Below are 19,224 nucleotides of genomic sequence, written 5' to 3'. Positions count from 1 at the left end.
TGGAGCCTCTTAGCCCACTATATAAGATATGGAAGATTTACATAATCTACCCATATATTTAATTAGTTATCTTTTGATCACTTAATTAATTCTAAATTAATTATTGATCAAACTAATTAAATAATATTATTAATATATTAGAACTTATAATATATTAATAAACCATAAGTGTTATTTCTCTCATTTTAGTTTATCCAATTGCATGGTGCCATGCAACCCAAATGGACCATGTCGGGTCGGGTCAAGTACATACCAAAAATAGTTATGGACTTATACACCTTATCCAACAGTCTCCCACTTGGATAAGTCTAATAACTATAACTGCAATACTTCAGGAACCGATCGGCAATCATAGCTCTTTCAAGGTCTCTCGGAACTGAGAAGATGATGATACGCCATTTAAGATAAGTGATCATATAATCCTCTGTTCTAGATATCAGCCCGACAAATACATGGAACAATGTCTTACTTATTGTCCAGCAGTTTGTTTCCCGATTTCCGATTTGTTTGACAAAGAACTTAATTGAACACATCAACTTAGTTCTGACCGGGCCCGGTACATAGGTCAAAACAAAATCATCGAGGGGCCCAGATATCAGCTTCTAATCCAAGAAGGAACAGATAAACTTCGACTCATATGTTTGTTCTACCACTCATTGAATTATACACAAAAACACGTTTTATAACATCGAGTTACCAATGCGTTAACGTACAATCAATGCATAACCAACTCATAAGTAACAAATCATATCTCTAGGTTTGAAGACTTATATGATATTACCGTCTCACGATCACTCGAGATAAATTCCATGAAGTGATTCCAGTGAGCGTGGGTTGAGTCCAATGCTCAGAACTTATGAGCACTCATGAGTGTTGTAGCCATGTCCAACAACTTAGACCTCTGCAACCAATCATGACAGTCTTGATTCATACCCACTTCCGACATATGACCGACTGTGGAGGTTCGAATAATATGATATACCAAACATAATTATTCTGGAAGTCAAAACATGCAAAAGAAATATAGTAAACGATCGACAAGAGATAAAAACACTTTACTCATAAATAAAACACCTTTTATTCATCATCTAATGTCAATTACACTTTACAAATTTCAAGGTTATCTAACTACTAAATCTAATATCATCCTTCAGCCCTATGCTCCGAGCATGCTGGAGATGCTTAACCCGAGTCAGTCCCTTCGTGAGGGGATCTGCTGGATTCTCATCCGATGATACCCTCTTTGCCACGAGGAGTCCTTCTTCTATTCGATGTCTGATGAAATGGTATTTTCTGTCGATGTGTCTGGATCTCCCGTGATCCCTTGGTTCCTTGGCTAAGGCAACTGCACTTTCACTATCACAGAAAATTTCCATTGGCTCTTTAATAGCTGGTACAACTCCAAGGTCTCCAATGAAGTTCTTCAGCCATATCGCCTCCTTTGCTGCCTCGCTAGCTGCTATATACTCTGATTCGCAAGTTGAATCAGCCACTGTCTCTTGCTTGGAACTCTTCCAAGAAATTGCTCCTCCATTTAAGGTAAAGACCCAGCCTGACTGAGAGCGGAAGTTATCCCTATCAGTCTGAAAGCTAGCATCAATATACCCTACAACTCTCAAGTCTTCACTCCCACCGATGGTAAGGACCCAGTCCTTAGTCCTCCGTAGGTACTTGAGGATATTCTTTACCGCAGTCCAGTGTGCCTTGCCAGGGTTCCCCTGATACCTGCTAACCATGCTCAAAGCAAAGGCTACATCAGGTCGAGTACACGTCATAGCATACATGATCGATCCTACAGCCGAAGCATAAGGTATTCGACTAATTTCTGCTATCTCAGCCTCAATACTAGGGCTTTGTGTCTTACTCAATCTGGCATTACTCTGGATGGGTAACTCTCCTTTCTTGGAGTCCTGCATGCCGAATCTCTTCAACACCTTATCCAAGTAAGTACTCTGACTAAGTCCAATTAGTCTTTTACTCCGGTCTCTCAAGATCCTTATCCCTAGAATATAGGCAACTTCTCCTAGGTCCTTCATAGAGAAACACTTCCCAAGCCAGGACTTAACTTCCTGCAGAGTTGGGATGTCATTTCCTATGAGTAGTATGTCATCCACATACAATACCAAAAAGCTAACTATACTCCCACTAGCCTTGACATATACACAAGATTCATCTTCACTCCTAGAAAAGCCAAATTCCTTGACTTTCTCATCAAAGCAAAGATTCCATCTGCGAGGTGCTTGTTTTAACCCATAAATGGATTTCTCAAGCTTACACACTCTATTAGGGTACTCTGTGTTGACAAAACCCTCTGGCTGACTCATGTAAACATCCTCAGCCAACTTTCCATTAAGGAAAGCGGTTTTGACATCCATTTGCCATATTTCATAGTCATGAAATGCGGCTATGGCTAACAGAACCCTAATAGACTTAATCTTGGCCACTCGAGAAAAGGTCTCATCATAATCAACTCCCGGAGTTTGTGAGAAACCCTTTGCAACCAGTCGTGCCTTATAAGTGTGTACATTACCATCCATGTCGGTCTTCTTCTTGAAGATCCATTTGCACCCTACAGTCTTACGACCTGGTACATTCTCAACCAAGTTCCAGACTTGATTGTCATACATGGACTGTATCTCGCTGTCCATTGCCTCTTTCCACTTGGCTGACTCAGGGCCTGCCATGGCTTCCGCGTAACTGTTAGGTTCATCCAGACCTATCAGTGTCTCATCACTGATAAGTGTATCACCTTCCGCAGTAATATGGAATCCATAGTAATACTCAGGTGCATTCCTAACCCTTGTGGAACGCCTCAGAGGTACAGACTTGTCAATTGGCTCAACAGGAGTTTCCTCCTCAAGTTGAGTGCTAGGGTTTGAAGTTCCTTCACCACTTGACTCTTGAATTTCTTCAAGGTCAACTTGCCTCCCACTGTCTCCTTGGCTTATGAACTCTCTCTCTCGAAAGAAAGCCCTCCTAGCTACAAAGACCATATTCTCACTAGGTCTGTAGAAGAGGTAACGAAAGGATTTTTGTGGGTAGCCGATGAAAATACACCTCTCACTTCGAGGTTCGAGCTTATCATGAGTCTCGCGTCTCACGAAAGCCTCACAACCCCAAATCTTAATATGGTCTAGTTTGGGTACTTTACCAGTCCACATCTGATGAGGAGTTTTGGCAACTTTCTTTGTGGGAACTAGATTAAGGATATGGGCGGCAGTCTCTAAGGCATACCCCCAAAATGAGATTGGTAGCGAAGCTCGACTCATCATGGAACGAACCATATCCAACAAGGTTCGATTACGCCTCTCAGCTACACCATTCAACTGCGGTGTCCTGGGAGGTGTCAATTGTGAGACAATCCCATATTCCCTAAGATAGTCGAGGAACTCTGAACTAAGATACTCACCACCTCGATCGGATCGAAGCATCTTAATGTTCCTGCCCAATTGATTCTCGACTTCCTGTTTAAACTCTTTAAACCTCTCAAAAGTCTCTGACTTATGCTTGATTAAGTAGACATATCCATATCTACTATAATCATCAGTAAAAGTCAAATAATAACGATTAGCATCCCTTGTGGCATGTTTGAAGGGTCCACACACATCCGTGTGTATAAGATCCAACAAACCTTCACCCCTCTCACAAGAACCTGTGAAGGGTGACTTTGTCATTTTTCCAAGTAAGCATGATTCGCAACTATCATCTGACTTTAGGTCAAATGACTCCAAGACTCCATCCTTTTGGAGTTGGCCTATGTGTTTCTTGCTTATATGTCCAAGACGACAATGCCATAATGATGCTTTATCCAAGTTATTATTATTAACATAATCAATACACAATACATTATTTCCTAAGTTATCAACCACAGATACAGTTTCATACACGCCATAACAAGGTAATGCTTTAAAATAAAGAACATTATTAAAGAAAGCATTAATCGAACCAACTTCATTATCAAATGAAAAGGTGAAACCTTGTTTATACAATGCATGAAAGGAAATAATGTTTCTTGCCATTTCTGGCGAATAACAACACTTATTCAAATCTAAACTAAACCCACTACTTAGCAATAAAGTATAAACTCCAATCTTGGTGACAGGTAAAGCTTTCCTATTCCCCATGATTAAGTTTATTCTTCCATGCTCCACATTCTCACTTCTTCTTAGTCCCTGCAAATCAGAACAGATATGAATACCACAACCGGTATCAAGGACCCAAGAGTTAGAATGGGGTGAGTTATTAGATAAAATAGTGTAAATACCTGCATGGTTGGGTTTAACTTTCCCATCCTTCACATCTTGCTGGTATTTTGGGCAGTTCCGCTTCCAATGTGACTTTTCATGGCAATAGAAGCATTCAGCCTCTTTTGGGTCAGAAGAAGCAGTGACGAAACCTTTCTTGGTTCCACTTGAAGAAGAGCCATCAGGGGTCCTAGCCTTGGTACCCTTTGAAGAGCTCTTCCTCTTCTTCCCTCTACCTTTCCCGATTGCCAAAACCAGGGCGGAGTTTGGAGTAGGAGTGTTAACAACCGACTTACCCTTAAGACCTGTTTCTGCGGTCTTGAGGAGTCCCTGAAGTTTGCTGAGTGTGACCTCTTCCTTATTCATGTGATATGTCATGCGGAATTGATCATAGCACGATGGTAAGGAGTGCAAAATGATATCTATTGCAAGCTCCTCAGGGAAGTTCACATTAAGCTTCAGCAACCGATCCACATACCTTTGCATTTTCTGCATGTGGCTCGTGACGGATTCCCCGTCCTTCATCATGGTTGTTATGATAGAGCATATGATTTCATACCTCTCTTGTCGTGCACTTTGATGGTATCTTTCCATCAGATCTTGGTGCATTTCAAAAGGGTAGAAGTCCTCATAGGACTTTTGGAGTTCCGCTGTCATGGTGGCCAACATGATGCATGCCACTTTTGTAGCATCCCTTTCATGTGCCCGGAAGTCAGCGATCTCCTGGGGAGTTGCAGTGGTCTCATCAATCTCCTTAAGCTCCTTGATAAGGACATATTCTTTGTCCTCGTAGCGGGTAATCATCCTGATGTTTCTGATCCATTCATTGAAGTTGGATCCATCAAAAGTGACTTTCCCACACAAGTTCATAAGGGTAAAGGAGCCATTAGGATTAGAGCCAGAAGCAGCATTGTTTGAAGACATCTGAAAGAAGAGAACAAGATTAGTTTAGATATTAAGAGAGTCCTTAATAAAACACCCAAATGTAATATTAAGGCTAGAATCCAATCACAATATATTATAACTTAGAAGAGGTATGCCGTAATCCAAGCTATAACATATTTGAAAGGTAGGTGAATGACGATTCACCAATTTCCACCATGAAAAACGAAATATAAATATTAGATTTTTAATTGGTTCTTAGAAATTCCTAGATTCTTTTGAGATTCAATGAACTTTTCAAAGGCATGTTTCAATCTCGAGTGTGCCCTCCAAGTTTTGTGACTGGGATACCGAGGATCACAAAACGAGGTGTGAAGTAACCATGCAAATCACTTGGTACCCTCAAGGTTTATCACTCAATCGATGTGCCGGTAAACCACACACGCTCCACCGATGCTATGGTAAACCTTAAGTCACCCTTTACCTACCTTGTTAAGTCCAAGTTAGTGTGCCGGTTAACCACACACGCTCCACTAACGACTTAAACAAAGTGTAAAGTGTAATTTCATGGATTAGCACCTTATTCACATTTTCCTAAAGTAACTAAGATTGGGAATTTAATAAAAGCATTCAGTTACTTTATAATATTCATCATACTTTTAATGAGAATTTATAAGTCCTTGTCTTACCCGTTCGGCTAACGACCCTCCACCGATCAAGGAAGCGGTGGGTGAGAGTGGACACCCATTAAGTTGCCATGTTATAGGCAACAACCTTATACCCCCCTTATAGACCGGCTTCGTGAATGAGGCGTACTAGCGGTAAGACGACTTGACGTTATACATATATATATATATATATATATATATATATATATATATATATATATATATATATATGTAACTTATAATATTATAAAGTATAAGGGTTGAATTTTAACTTTTAAAATTCTAAGGGTTGGAACTAAAGTTTTAATCAAGACTTTACATGTTCCAAAACTTGAGGGCAAGTTTTGTAAACTTCCAAAACTTTTCATTTCTTATAACTTATGAATTAATTGAGTAATAAAAATGAAGACTCTTCGTTTTTATAACTCTTGTGTTCTTTTAATGGCTTTAATAAAAGTGAGACTTTTGGTTTTCCATAACTTGAGGACAAGTTATGGACTCCATTAAAACACATTATGATCATGAATTAAACTACCATGAAGGTTACAAACAATTCCTATGATCATCTAATCTTCATAAGTTCAAGAACATGAATATGAACACTTTCAAGAATCAAAAATTACACTTAAAAAAAACTTGTAATTTTAATAATTGTCATTGTAAATGGATTAGCATAAACATTACACCATCTAAAACAAGCTTTAAAACATCAAAACAGTTTAGGGTAATGTTTCTAGTCTATTTCCAGCAACAAATGTGCAAACTTTCATACGAGCAGAAAACAGAAAAAACGATTTTCTTTCAAGCTGTTTGCACACAAAAAAAAACAACAAACAAACCTAGGCTCTGATAATCATGCAACCCTAATAACCTTGGATCTATGTTTGTCTAATAATCATGCAAAGTTGAATTCCAAGGTTATATTCCTATCTAGCATACATGGGGAACATTTTTAACTTGAATGAAAGATAGAATAACTTACCTTGTTGTTGATTATGATCCTTGAAACCTTGTGAGCCTAGCACCCCAAGTGTGATGCCTCAAATGCTTCACACAACACCAAATGCAAAGGAGTAAACATTGAGAGAATCTTACACTTGCAAAATCGGCTCTAGCCCTCTTGTTTCTTAGTGTCGCCGATTTTGGTGGAGAACATGTTACTTATATAGTGTGTCACATCTAGGGTTACACCATGTCACATCTAGGGTTACACCATGACTCTTCATTTCCATGACCCATGGGTTTGTAACTCCCATGGAGCATCCTATGGGTGGAACCCAACTTGATAATCCATGGAGCCTCTTAGCCCACTATATAAGATATGGAAGATTTACATAATCTACCCATATATTTAATTAGTTATCTTTTGATCACTCAATTAATTCTAAATTAATTCTTGATCAAACTAATTAAATAATATTATTAATATATTAGAACTTATAATATATTAATAAAACATAAGTGTTATTTCTCTCATTTTAGTTTATCCAATTGCATGGTGCCATGCAACCCAAATGGACCATACCGGGTCGGGTCAAGTACATACCAGAAATAGTTATGGACTTATACACCTTATCCAACAATATCTTGCTAGCACATACTCACATCAGGTAGTAGCGAACCTAGATGAATATCACAAAGACAATCATCTAACAGACAACTCCTACCAGTGGGCCGGCATTGTGGCTGTAGACCCACTTCTACTGGAAGGTAACTCACCTCGATGTCGCGTAGTGTCTGAACTGTCCTCGGCGTGAAGGTCGGCTCTCCTCGACTCCTCAATACCTAAACGACAAACCTCAAGTCATCAAACAGAACATACGACCCTAACCAGGGTCAATACCAAAACCAGGCAAAGTCAACATGGGTCAAAGTCAATACCCAGTTGACCTGACTCGCCGAGTTGTTCTACCAACTCGTCAAGTCCATGCCCCACTAACCCGATCCAATCCCGACTTCACTCGTCGAGTCTAGCAAGAACTCGACCGGTCATCCTTCATCCAAACCATTGGGACCATCTTCATCTGACTCGCCGAGTTGTATGAACAACTCGTCGAGTACATCTTCAAAGATTGGGAGATTGCCTTGGACTCGCCGAGCCTGTTCATACACTCGTCGAGTCCCATGATTCCCATGCCCCGTTTTATGTCTAAACATCTACGAGACTTTCCTCCCTAACAACTGTTCCATCCACAGAAAGGATTTGGTGGTCATTACACCGCGACTCGCCGAGTCCCAAGAACAACTCGTCGAGTCCATCCTTGACCAACACTATACAGTCGATTTAAATGGGTCTTAACACACCAAAACCATAGATCTGGCTTCCTAATGTCCATTTTACACGTAAAGTTCCAAACTTGGTATACATTGATGGGTTTTTGAGCATTCTAACACTTCCTAAGTGTACATGCAACCCTAATAACCTTGAATCTATGTTTTCTCTATATACATGCAAATTTCTTTTTCAAGGTTATTTCCTAACTAGCATGGCATGGGGATTACATAAAACATAAAAACTAGTAGAAATACATACCTTGTTGTTGCTTGGATTCCTTCAGGACTTTGTGAGCCTAGCACCCCAAATGTTGTGCCTCAAATGCTTCACACAACACCACAAGACTTGGAATAACTTGAGATAATACTTCAAGCACTCAAAATCGGTTATGCCCTCTCTAGTAACACTAGGTCACGATTTTGCTAGCCATAGGGTTCCTTTTATAGTGTTGTCACAATTAGGGTTTACACATGAATGCCCTTAATTGTCATGACTCTTGATTTCCCATTACCCATGAGTTTGTAACTCCCATGAACTATCCATGGAGCTCCATATGGTTATAACCAAACCCATAAACCATGGATCATTAATCCACCATAAAAGAATTGATGATTGTCATAATCAACCCTATATATTTAATTAGTCTCACTTTGATCACCAAATTAATACGAGATTAATACTTGATCAATACTAATTAAATAATACTATTATTAATATATTAGGACTTATAATATATTAATAATCATAAGTGCCTTATTCTCTCATTTAGTCTATCCAAGTATTGCAATGCCATGCAACCCAAATGGACCATGCCGGGTCGGGTCAAGTACATACCAAATAAAGTTATGGACTTAGACACTATATCCAACAGTCTCCCACTTGGATAAGTCTAATAACTATATTTGAAAATATGACTTCAAAATCCGACTAGCAATCGTAGCTCTTTCAAAGTCTCTCGGAACTGAGATGATGATGATACGCCATTTAAGATAAGTGATCGTATAATCCTCTGTTCTCATGATATCAGCCGGACAAACACATGGAACATGGTCTTACTTATTGTCCAGCATTTGTTTCTCGATCTCTGATTTGTTTCGACATAGAACTAAATTGAACACATCAATTAGGTTCTAACCGGGCCCGGTACATAGGTCAAAACCAAATCATCGAGGGGCCCAGATATCGCTTCTATTTCTAGAAGGAACAGATAAACTTCGACTGATATGCTTGTACTAACTACTTGTTAAATTATTCACAAAGGCACGTTTTATGACATCGAGTTACCAATGCGTTTTCGTGCAATCAATGAATAACCAACTCATAGTCAACAACTCATATCTCTAGGTTTGAAGATTTATATGATATTACCGTCTCACGATCACTCGAGATAAATTCCATGAAGTGATGCAAGTGAGCGTGGGTTGGATCCAATACTCAGCCCTTATGAGTACTCATGAATGTTGTAGCAACCATTGCATTGTCCAAAGCACTTTTAGACAAATCATACAAGCCAAATTCATAACAGTCTTAAATCAATACTTACTTCCAAAGTTTGACTGACTGTGGATGGTTTGAATAATAACATAATTATTCTGGAAGTAAAAACATGCAAAATTGAAACATAGTAAACAATCAACACAAGATAGTAACACCTTACTCATAAATAAATAACAACTTTTATTTATCATCAAATGTCAATTACATTTTACAAGTTTCAGGAATCTAATTATTGAAACTAATATCATCCTTCAGCCCAATGCGCCTCACATGCTATAAATGCTTAACCCTGCTCAGTCCCTTCGTGAGGGGATCTGACGGGTTCTCATCTGATGATACCCTCTTAGCTACGAGGAGTCCTTCTTCTATTCGATGTCTGATGAAATGGTATTTTCTGTCAATGTGCCTAGATCTCCCGTGATCTCTCGGTTCCTTAGCCAAAGCAACCGCACTTTCGCTGTCACAGAAAATTTCCATTGGCTCTTTTATAGCTGGTACAACTCCAAGGTCTCCGATGAAGTTCTTTAGCCATATCGCCTCCTTAGCTGCTTCACTTGCTGCTATGTACTCTGATTCACAAGTAGAATCAGCTACTGTCTCCTGCTTGGAACTTTTCCAAGTAATTGCCCCTCCATTTAAGATAAAGACCCAGCCTGACTGAGAGTGGAAATTATCCCTATCAGTCTGGAAGCTAGCATCGCTATATCCTTCCACTCTCAAGTCATCACTGCCTCCGAGGGTAAGGACCCAATCCTTAGTCCTCCGCAGATACTTGAGAATGTTCTTTACCGCTGTCCAGTGTGCCTTGCCAGGGTTCCCTTGATATCTACTGACCATGCTCAAAGCAAAAGCCACATCAGGGCGAGTACAAGTCATAGCATACATGATCGAGCCCACAGCGGAAGCATATGGTATATGACTCATTTCAACTATCTCAGCCTCTGTACTCGGACTCTGAGTCTTACTCAGCTTGGCATTACTCTGGATTGGTAATTCTCCTTTCTTGGATTCTTGCATGCTGAACCTTTTCAGCACCTTATCCAAGTAAGTACTTTGACTAAGTCCAATTAGTCTCTTTCTCCTATCTCTCAATATCCTTATCCCTAGGATATAGGCAGCTTCTCCAAGGTCCTTCATAGCGAAACACTTCCCAAGCCAGGTCTTAACCTCCTGCAAGGTTGGGAGGTCGTTTCCTATGAGAAGTATGTCATCCACATACAACACCAAGAAGCTAACTATGCTCCCACTAGCCCTGACATACACACAAGACTCATCCTCACTCCTAGAAAAGCCAAACTCTTTGACTTTCTCATCAAAGCAAAGATTCCATCTCCGAGATGCTTGTTTCAATCCATAAATGGATTTATCAAGCTTACACACTCTATTAGGGTATCTTGTATCGACAAAACCCTCTGGTTGAGCCATGTAAACATCCTCAGCCAACTTTCCATTAAGGAAAGCGGTTTTGACATCCATTTACCATATTTCATAATCATGAAATGCAGCTATGGCTAACAATACTCTCATAGACTTAATCTTAGCTACTGGTGAGAAGGTCTCATCATAGTCAACTCCCGGAGTTTGAGTAAAGCCCTTCGCAACCAGTCGCGCTTTGTAAGTATGTACCTTCCCATCCATGTCGGTCTTCTTCTTGAAGATCCATTTGCACCCAATTGTCTTACGACCTAGTACATTATCAACCAAGTTCCAAACTTGATTGTCATACATGGACTGAATCTCGCTGTCCATAGCCTCCTTCCATTTAGCAGACTCAAGGCCTGTCATGGCTTCCCTGTAATTATTAGGTTCATCTAAATCTATTAGTGTACTATCACTAATAAATGTATCACCTTCAGTGGTGATGTGATATCCATAATAAAAATCAGGTGTGTTCCTCACCCTAGTGGAACGTCTTGGAGGTACAGACTCATCTATCGGATCAACAGGAGTTTCCTCCTCAGGTTGTTCGATAGCATTTGAGGTTCCTTCACCACTTGACTCTTGAAGCTCTTCAAGGTCAATTTGCCTCCCACTATCCCCTTGGCTTATGAATTCTCTCTCACGAAAGACTCCTCTTCTTGCTACAAAGACCACATTATCACTGGGTCTGTAGAAGAGGTAACCAAAGGATCTCTGTGGGTAGCCGATGAAAATACACCTCTCACTTCGAGGTTTAAGCTTATCATGAGTCTCACGCCTCTCGAAAGCTTCACAACCCCAAATCTTGATGTGGTCCAAATTGGGAACTTTCCCAGTCCACATCTCGTGAGGTGTTTTGGCAACCTTTTTAGTAGGGACTAGATTAAGGATATGGGCGGCAGTCTCTAAGGCATACCCCCAGAAAGAGATTGGTAACGAAGCTCGACTCATCATGGAACGAACCATATCCAGCAAGGTTCGATTGCGCCTCTCAGCTACACCATTCAACTGTGGTGTTCTGGGAGGTGTCAATTGTGAGACAATCCCACATTCCTTAAGATAGTCAAGGAACTCAATGCTAAGATACTCTCCTCCCCGATCGGATCGGAGCATCTTGATGTTCCTGCCCAATTGATTCTCCACTTCCTGCTTAAACTCTTTGAACTTTTCAAAGGTTTCTGACTTATGCTTGATTAAGTAAATATATCCATATCTACTGTAATCATCAGTGAAAGTCACATAATAGCGATTAGCATCCCTTGTAGCAACTCTGAAGGGCCCACACACATCCGTGTGTACAAGGTCCAACAAACCTTCACCCCTATCACAAGTACCTGTGAAGGGTGACTTTGTCATTTTTCCAAGTAAACAAGACTCGCAACTATCATCTAACTTGAGGTCAAATGATTCCAAGACTCCAGCCTTTTGGAGTTGGCCTATGCGCTTCTTGTTAACATGTCCAAGACGACAGTGCCACAAGGATGCTTTATCCAAGCTATCTGAAGAATCAATATACAACACATTATTTCCTAGATTGTCTACAACATTCATGGCTTCATATACACCATCACAAGGTAATGCTTTAAAGTAAAATACATCATTGTAATAAACATTAATAGCACCATTTTTATTATCAAATGAAAAAGAAAAACCTTGTTTGTACAAGCCATGAAAAGAAATAATATTTCTCGCCATTTCGGGCGAGTAACAACACTTATTCAAATCTAACATTAACCCATTATTAAGCAATAAAGAATAAACTCCTATCTTGGTAACAGGTGATGCTTTCCTGTTGCCCATGACTAAGTTTATCTTCCCGTGCTCCACTTGCTCACTTCTTCTTAGTGCCTGCAAATCAGTACAGATGTGAATACCACAACCTGTATCAAGCACCCAAGAATTAGCATTAGATGATTTATTAGACAATATTGTGTAAATACCTGCATGGGTGGGTTTAACCTTCCCATCCTTTACATCTTGCAGATATTTAGGGCAGCTTCGCTTGAAGTGTCCCTTATCCTGGCAATAGAAGCACTGTGCTTCCTTTGGGTTTGAAGAAGGAGTAATGGGACCTTTCTTTGTCCCACTTGAAGAGGAACCATCAAGAGTCTTACCCTTGGTACCCTTCGAAGGGCTTTTCCTCTTCTTACCCTTTCCCTGCCCAATAGCCAGAACAGGGGCTGTTGAAGGAGTAGAAGTAGCAACCGCTTTACCCTTAAGGCCATTTTCAGCTGTCCTTAAGAGTCCTTGAAGTTTGCTAAGTGTGACTTCCTCCTTGTTCATATGATAAGTCATACGAAACTGATCATAACTTGGAGGTAAGGAATGGAGAATGATGTCAATCGCCATTTCCTCAGGAAAGTCAACATTTAGCTTCAGCAACCGATCAACGAACCTTTGCATCTTCTGCAAGTGACCGGTGATGGGTTCACCATCCTTCATCCTTGCGGTTATCATGGAGGAGATGACTTTATACCTCTCCTGACGCGCGCTCTGATGGTACCTTTCCATCAGATCCAGGTGCATCTCATAGGGGTAGAAATCTTCATAGGATTTTTGAAGTTCAGGAGTCATGGTGGCCATCATGATGCATGCTACTTTAGTAGCATCCTTTTCATGTGCAACAAACTTCGCAAACTCTTCAGGAGTAGCAGCGGCTTCACTCACAACCTTAAGCTCCCTATCGAGGACATATTCTTTGTCCTCATAGCGGGTAACCATTCTGATGTTTCTGATCCACTCATTGAAATTGGATCCATCAAAGATGACCTTACCACACAAGTTCATAAGGGAAAAGGAGCCTGTTGGGTTTGAGCCAGAAGCATTGTTGGAAGACATCTGAAAGGAAAGAAAGACAAGTTTCATTAGATTAGGAATCCTTAATAATTCACCCAAATGAAATATTAAGGCTAGGATCCAACAAACTATTTATAGTTGGAAGAGGGATGCCGTAATCCATACTATAAAATATTTGAAGGTAGGTAAATGACGATTTACCAATTTCCACCATAAGAACGAAATATTTTATTATTAGGTTTTATTGGTTTTGAAACTCCTAGATCTTTTGAGATACATTGAACTTTTCAATGGCATGTTTGAATCTTGATTGTGCCCTCTCAAGTTTGTGACTGGGATGCCGAGGATCACAAACAAGGTGTGAATAACCATACAAATTGACTTGGTACCCTCAACAATATTACCTAATCGATGTTCCGGTTAACCACACACGCTCCACCGATCTATAATAAAGTCAAGTTACCCTTTGCCACTCTTACTAGTCCATGTTAGTGTGCCGGTTAACCACAAACGCTCCACTAACGACTTGGTAAGGTACAAAGTGTAATTTTATGGGTTAGCACCAATTTCATATTTTCCTAAAGTAACTAAGATTGGGAATTTATAATGTATAGTTACTTTATAATTCATTATACTTTTAACAAGTATTTAAAGTTGTATCCTACCCGTTCGGCTAACGACCCTCCACCGATCAAGGAAGCGGTGGGTGAGAGTGGACACCCATTAAGTCACCATTTTATAGGCAACAACCTTATACCCCCCTTATAGACCGGCTTCGTGAATGCGGCCTACTAACGGTAAGTATGACATATTCTTATACATATCTATATAATAAAATTATAATAATAGTATAAGTGTTGATTTTTAAACCTTTTTAAAAATCTAAGGTTTAATTTGGAATTAAAGTATTAAAGTGTAAGACTTTTCAAATTCCAAAACTTGAGGGCAAGATTTGAAACTATTCCAAGTCTCTTCAATTTGTAACTTATGAGTTTTAATGGTTCATAAAATGAAGACTCTTCATTTTATGAAACTTCTTTACTTCTTTAATCACAATTTAAAGAAGTGACTTTTGGTTATCCATAACTTGAGGACAAGTTATGGACACCATCATTGCCATTAAGATCATGAATTAAACATACATGGAGGTTACATATAATTCCTATGATCTTCTAAACTCATATGAACACAAATTCATGTCAAGCAATTTCAAGAGAATCATATAAACATATACAATACTTGAAAATTGATAAAAGTCATGTAAAATGGGTTAAGATAATCATTATCATTTTGAAAAACAGATTTTACAAGTCCAAAACAGATTGGGATAATGATCTTAATCCATTTCCAGCAACAAAACTCGAAAAAACTGCCCAGCACGCTCCTACTCGCCGAGTGCATTATTCTACTCGGCGAGTAGAATGAATTTGTTCATGGACTCAGCGAGTCCTCCCCATGGACTCGGCGAGTTCAGTCGTCAGAGTGCAGAATTTTCGATTTTTAAACAGTTTTGCATCAAGTATACAGAAAACAAACATGGCTCTGATACCACTGATGGGTTTTTGAGCATTCTAACACTTCCTAAGTGTACATGCAACCCTAATAACCTTGAATCTATGTTTTCTCTATATACATGCAAATTTCTTTTTCAAGGTTATTTCCTAACTAGCATGGCATGGGGATTACATAAAACATAAAAACTAGTATAAATACATACCTTGTTGTTGCTTGGATTCCTTCAAGACTTTGTGAGCCTAGCACCCCAAATGTTGTGCCTCAAATGCTTCACACAACACCACAAGACTTGGAATAACTTGAGATAATACTTCTAGCACTCAAAATCGGTTATGCCCTCTCTAGTAACACTAGGTCACGATTTTGCTAGCCATAGGGTTCCTTTTATAGTGTTCTCACAATTAGGGTTTACACATGAATGCCCTTAATTGTCATGACTCTTGATTTCCCATGACCCATGGGTTTGTAACTCCCATGAACTATCCATGGAGCTCCATATGGTTATAACCAAACCCATAAACCATGGATCATTAATCCACCATAAAATAATTGATGATTGTCATAATCAACCCTATATATTTAATTAGTCTCACTTTGATCACCAAATTAATACTAGATTAATACTTGATCAATACTAATTAAATAATACTATTATTAATATATTAGGACTTATAATATATTAATAATCATAAGTGCCTTATTCTCTCATTTAGCCTATCCAAGTATTGCAATGCCATGCAACCCAAATGGACCATGCCGGGTCGGGTCAAGTACATACCAAATAAAGTTATGGACTTAGACACTATATCCAACATACATGCATGGGGGCTTTGGCTCTAAAAGACATACAAGGTGCTCTACAAGGTGCATGGGGCTCTCATGGCCATAAAGTTGGCACCTTTATACCATGAGACCCTTCCAATGACTCAGATCTGAAGTCAAGACCTCATATAACACTCCACAAATCTGAATATGGCTTGGAAAGCCCTAAATATGCCCAAAACCCAAGTCCAAAGATGAATAAACACATAGAAGACCAAGACAGGGGCATTTTATCTTGATTGAGCTGAAAATGGAACTAGATCCCTGAATCTCTAAGCCCCAACTTGAACTCTCAAGCTTCTCTCTGCTTCTCCAAGCTACACAAGCCACCAAATGTACCAAAATGGCCTTAGAACACACAAAAACGGCTAGGGTTTCGATATGATGTCTTCTGGGAGTATAAGGGATGATGGAGGCTGAGATAAGGTGTTTAAATAGGGTGAAAACCCTAAATTTAGGGTTTTGTCCAAACAGCTCCTACTCGTCGAGTCGGTCTTCCGACTCGTCGAGCAGGTCACTTAAACCCCCGATCAACAGTCGAGTCTACTTGACGAGTTGGGCCTCCAACTCGCCGAGTCCCAGAGTAAAATGAAACATTTTCTTTAATTTAAATGCGTACCAGGAATCGGTTGCTACAAATCTCCCCCACTTATTTTAGACTTCGTCCTCGAAGTCTGCTGCTGAATCTGAAAAAAGCTCGGGGTAGTGCTCCCTCATCTCTTCCTCCAGCTCCCAAGTCCATTCTGATCCCTTGCGTTGCTGCCATTGCACATTCACCAGCTCCACCCTCTTAATCCTCAGGTCCTTCGACTTCATGTCGAGGATCGCCACTGGTCGCTCGATGTAATTCAGGCTGTCATCTACCTGAATATCCTCCAAGGGTACCACCGCCGAGTCGTCTACCAGGCACTTCCGTAACTGGGAGACGTGAAACATGCTGTGAATCTGACTAATTTTGGCTGGCAGGTCCAGCCTATACGCCACCTTGCCCACCTGGGCTACAACCCTGAAAGGTCAAATGTACCTGGGGCCCAACTTGCCCCGCTTCCTGAATCGGATGACGCCTTTCCAAGGCGACACCTTTAGGAGGACCATATCCCCGACCTGGAACTCCAAGTCTGATCGGCTCTTGTCGGCGTAACTTTTCTGCCGACTCTGAGCAGTCTGTAGCCTACTTCTAACCTGTTGAATCCTCACTGTCGTCTTGAGCACCACCTCGGTGCTCCCCATGACCCTCTGTCAGAATTTGCCCCAATATATCGGGATCCTGCACTTCCTCCCGTACAACATCTCGAAGGGAGGACGATCGATACTCGCGTGATAGCTGTTGTTGTAAGAGAAGTCATCTAATGGAAGATAGGTATCCCAACTACCACCGAAGTCTAGAACGCATGCCCGCGGCATATCCTCCAAAGTCTGGATGGTCCGCTCACTCTGACCATCCGTCTGCGGGTGGAACGATGTGCTAAAGTGCAGACGAGTACCCAACTCGTCATGAAACTTCTTCCAGAACCTGGAAGTAAACCGCACGTCTCGGTCCGAAATCACCGAAATTGCCACTCCGTGCCGAGCCACTACCTCTCGGATGTAGATATCGGCCAACTTCTCAGCCGAGATGCTCTCCTGGATCGGTATAAAGTGGGCACTCTTGGTCAACCGATCCACAATGACCTAAATCGAATCCACTCCCCGTGTAGTCCTGGGAAGCTTGGTAATGAAATCCATAGTAATATATTCCCATTTCCACATGGGAATGTCCAGCGGCTGCATCTTGTCGTGTGGCCTCTGGTGCTCGGCCTTGACCTTCCTGCAAGTCAAGCACCGCTCAACATACCAGGCGACGTCTCGCTTCATGCACGGCCACCAGTAATCGGGTCGAAGATCTCTATACATCTTCGTCGCCCCGGGATGAATCGAGAATCGGGATTTATGCGCCTCCTCCATCAGAACCTGGCGCACACACCCATGGTAGGGAACCCATACCCTACGATGTAGAGTCAATAATCCTCGGCTGTCGAAGTCGAAGGAGGAAACTTGTCCCACAATACGCTCACTCTTCCGATGTTCCTCCTTCATGGCCTCCAGGTGGGCCTCTCGGATCTGCTCTAAAAGCGGATTCACCACGGTTATCCTCATGCAGATGTCCCTGATCGGCGCTGCCTTGCGGCTAAGCGCATCGGTCACGACATTAGCCTTCCCCGGGTGGTAAAGGATCTCATAATTATAATCCTTCACCACGTCTAACCATCGACGCTGCCTCATGTTCAGGTTCGGCTGATCCATGAGGTACCTCAAACTCTTGTGGTCCGTGTAGATGGTACAACGGACCCCATAGAGGTAGTGTCGCCAAATCTTGAGGGGGAAGACGACCGCCCCCAACCCCAAATCATGCGTCGGGTAGTTCGCCTCATGAGGCTTCAGCTGCCTCGAGGCGTAGGCGATGACATGCCCTCGCTGCATCAGTACTGCGCCTAAACCTGAGATGGACGCATCACAGTATACTACAAAATCCTCCACGCCCTCTGGCAGGGCGAGGATCGGCGCCTCGCATAGTATCTGTCTCAGTGTCTCGAATGTCGCCTGCTGCTCAGGCCCCTAGCGAAAAACAACGGCTTTCTTCGTCAGCCGGTTCAAAGGTACGGCTATCTTGGAGAAATTCTGAATGAATCTCCGATAATAGCCTGCCAATCCAAGCAAACTCCGAATCTCGAATGGAGACTTCGGAACCTCCCATCTCATCACGGCCTCCACTTTGGCTGGGTCAACCAATATCCCGTTCTGGTTGACAAGGTGCCCAAGAAACTGCACCCCGCGCAACCAGTACTTGCACTTGAAGAACTTGGCATACAAGCTCTCCCTCCTCAGGGTATCCAAAACCTCTCACAGGTGCTCCTCATGCAGCTCCTGCGTCTTGGAGTAATCCAAGATTTCATCAATGAAAACTATCACAGACCGATCCAGCATCGGTCTGCACACGCGGTTCATGAGGTCTATGAACGCGGCAGGAGCATTGGTGAGCCCGAAGGGCATCACCACAAACTCATAGTGGCAATAGCGAGTCCGGAAAGCAGTCTTCTGTACATCCTCATCCCTGACCCTCATGTGA

This window comes from Lactuca virosa, chromosome 3 (genome assembly GCF_052849685.1).
Source record: "Lactuca virosa cultivar CGN04683 chromosome 3, Lactuca_virosa_CGN04683_v6, whole genome shotgun sequence".
In the NCBI taxonomy this organism is placed as follows: domain Eukaryota; kingdom Viridiplantae; phylum Streptophyta; class Magnoliopsida; order Asterales; family Asteraceae; genus Lactuca; species Lactuca virosa.
This window is presented reverse-complemented; position numbering follows the sequence as displayed.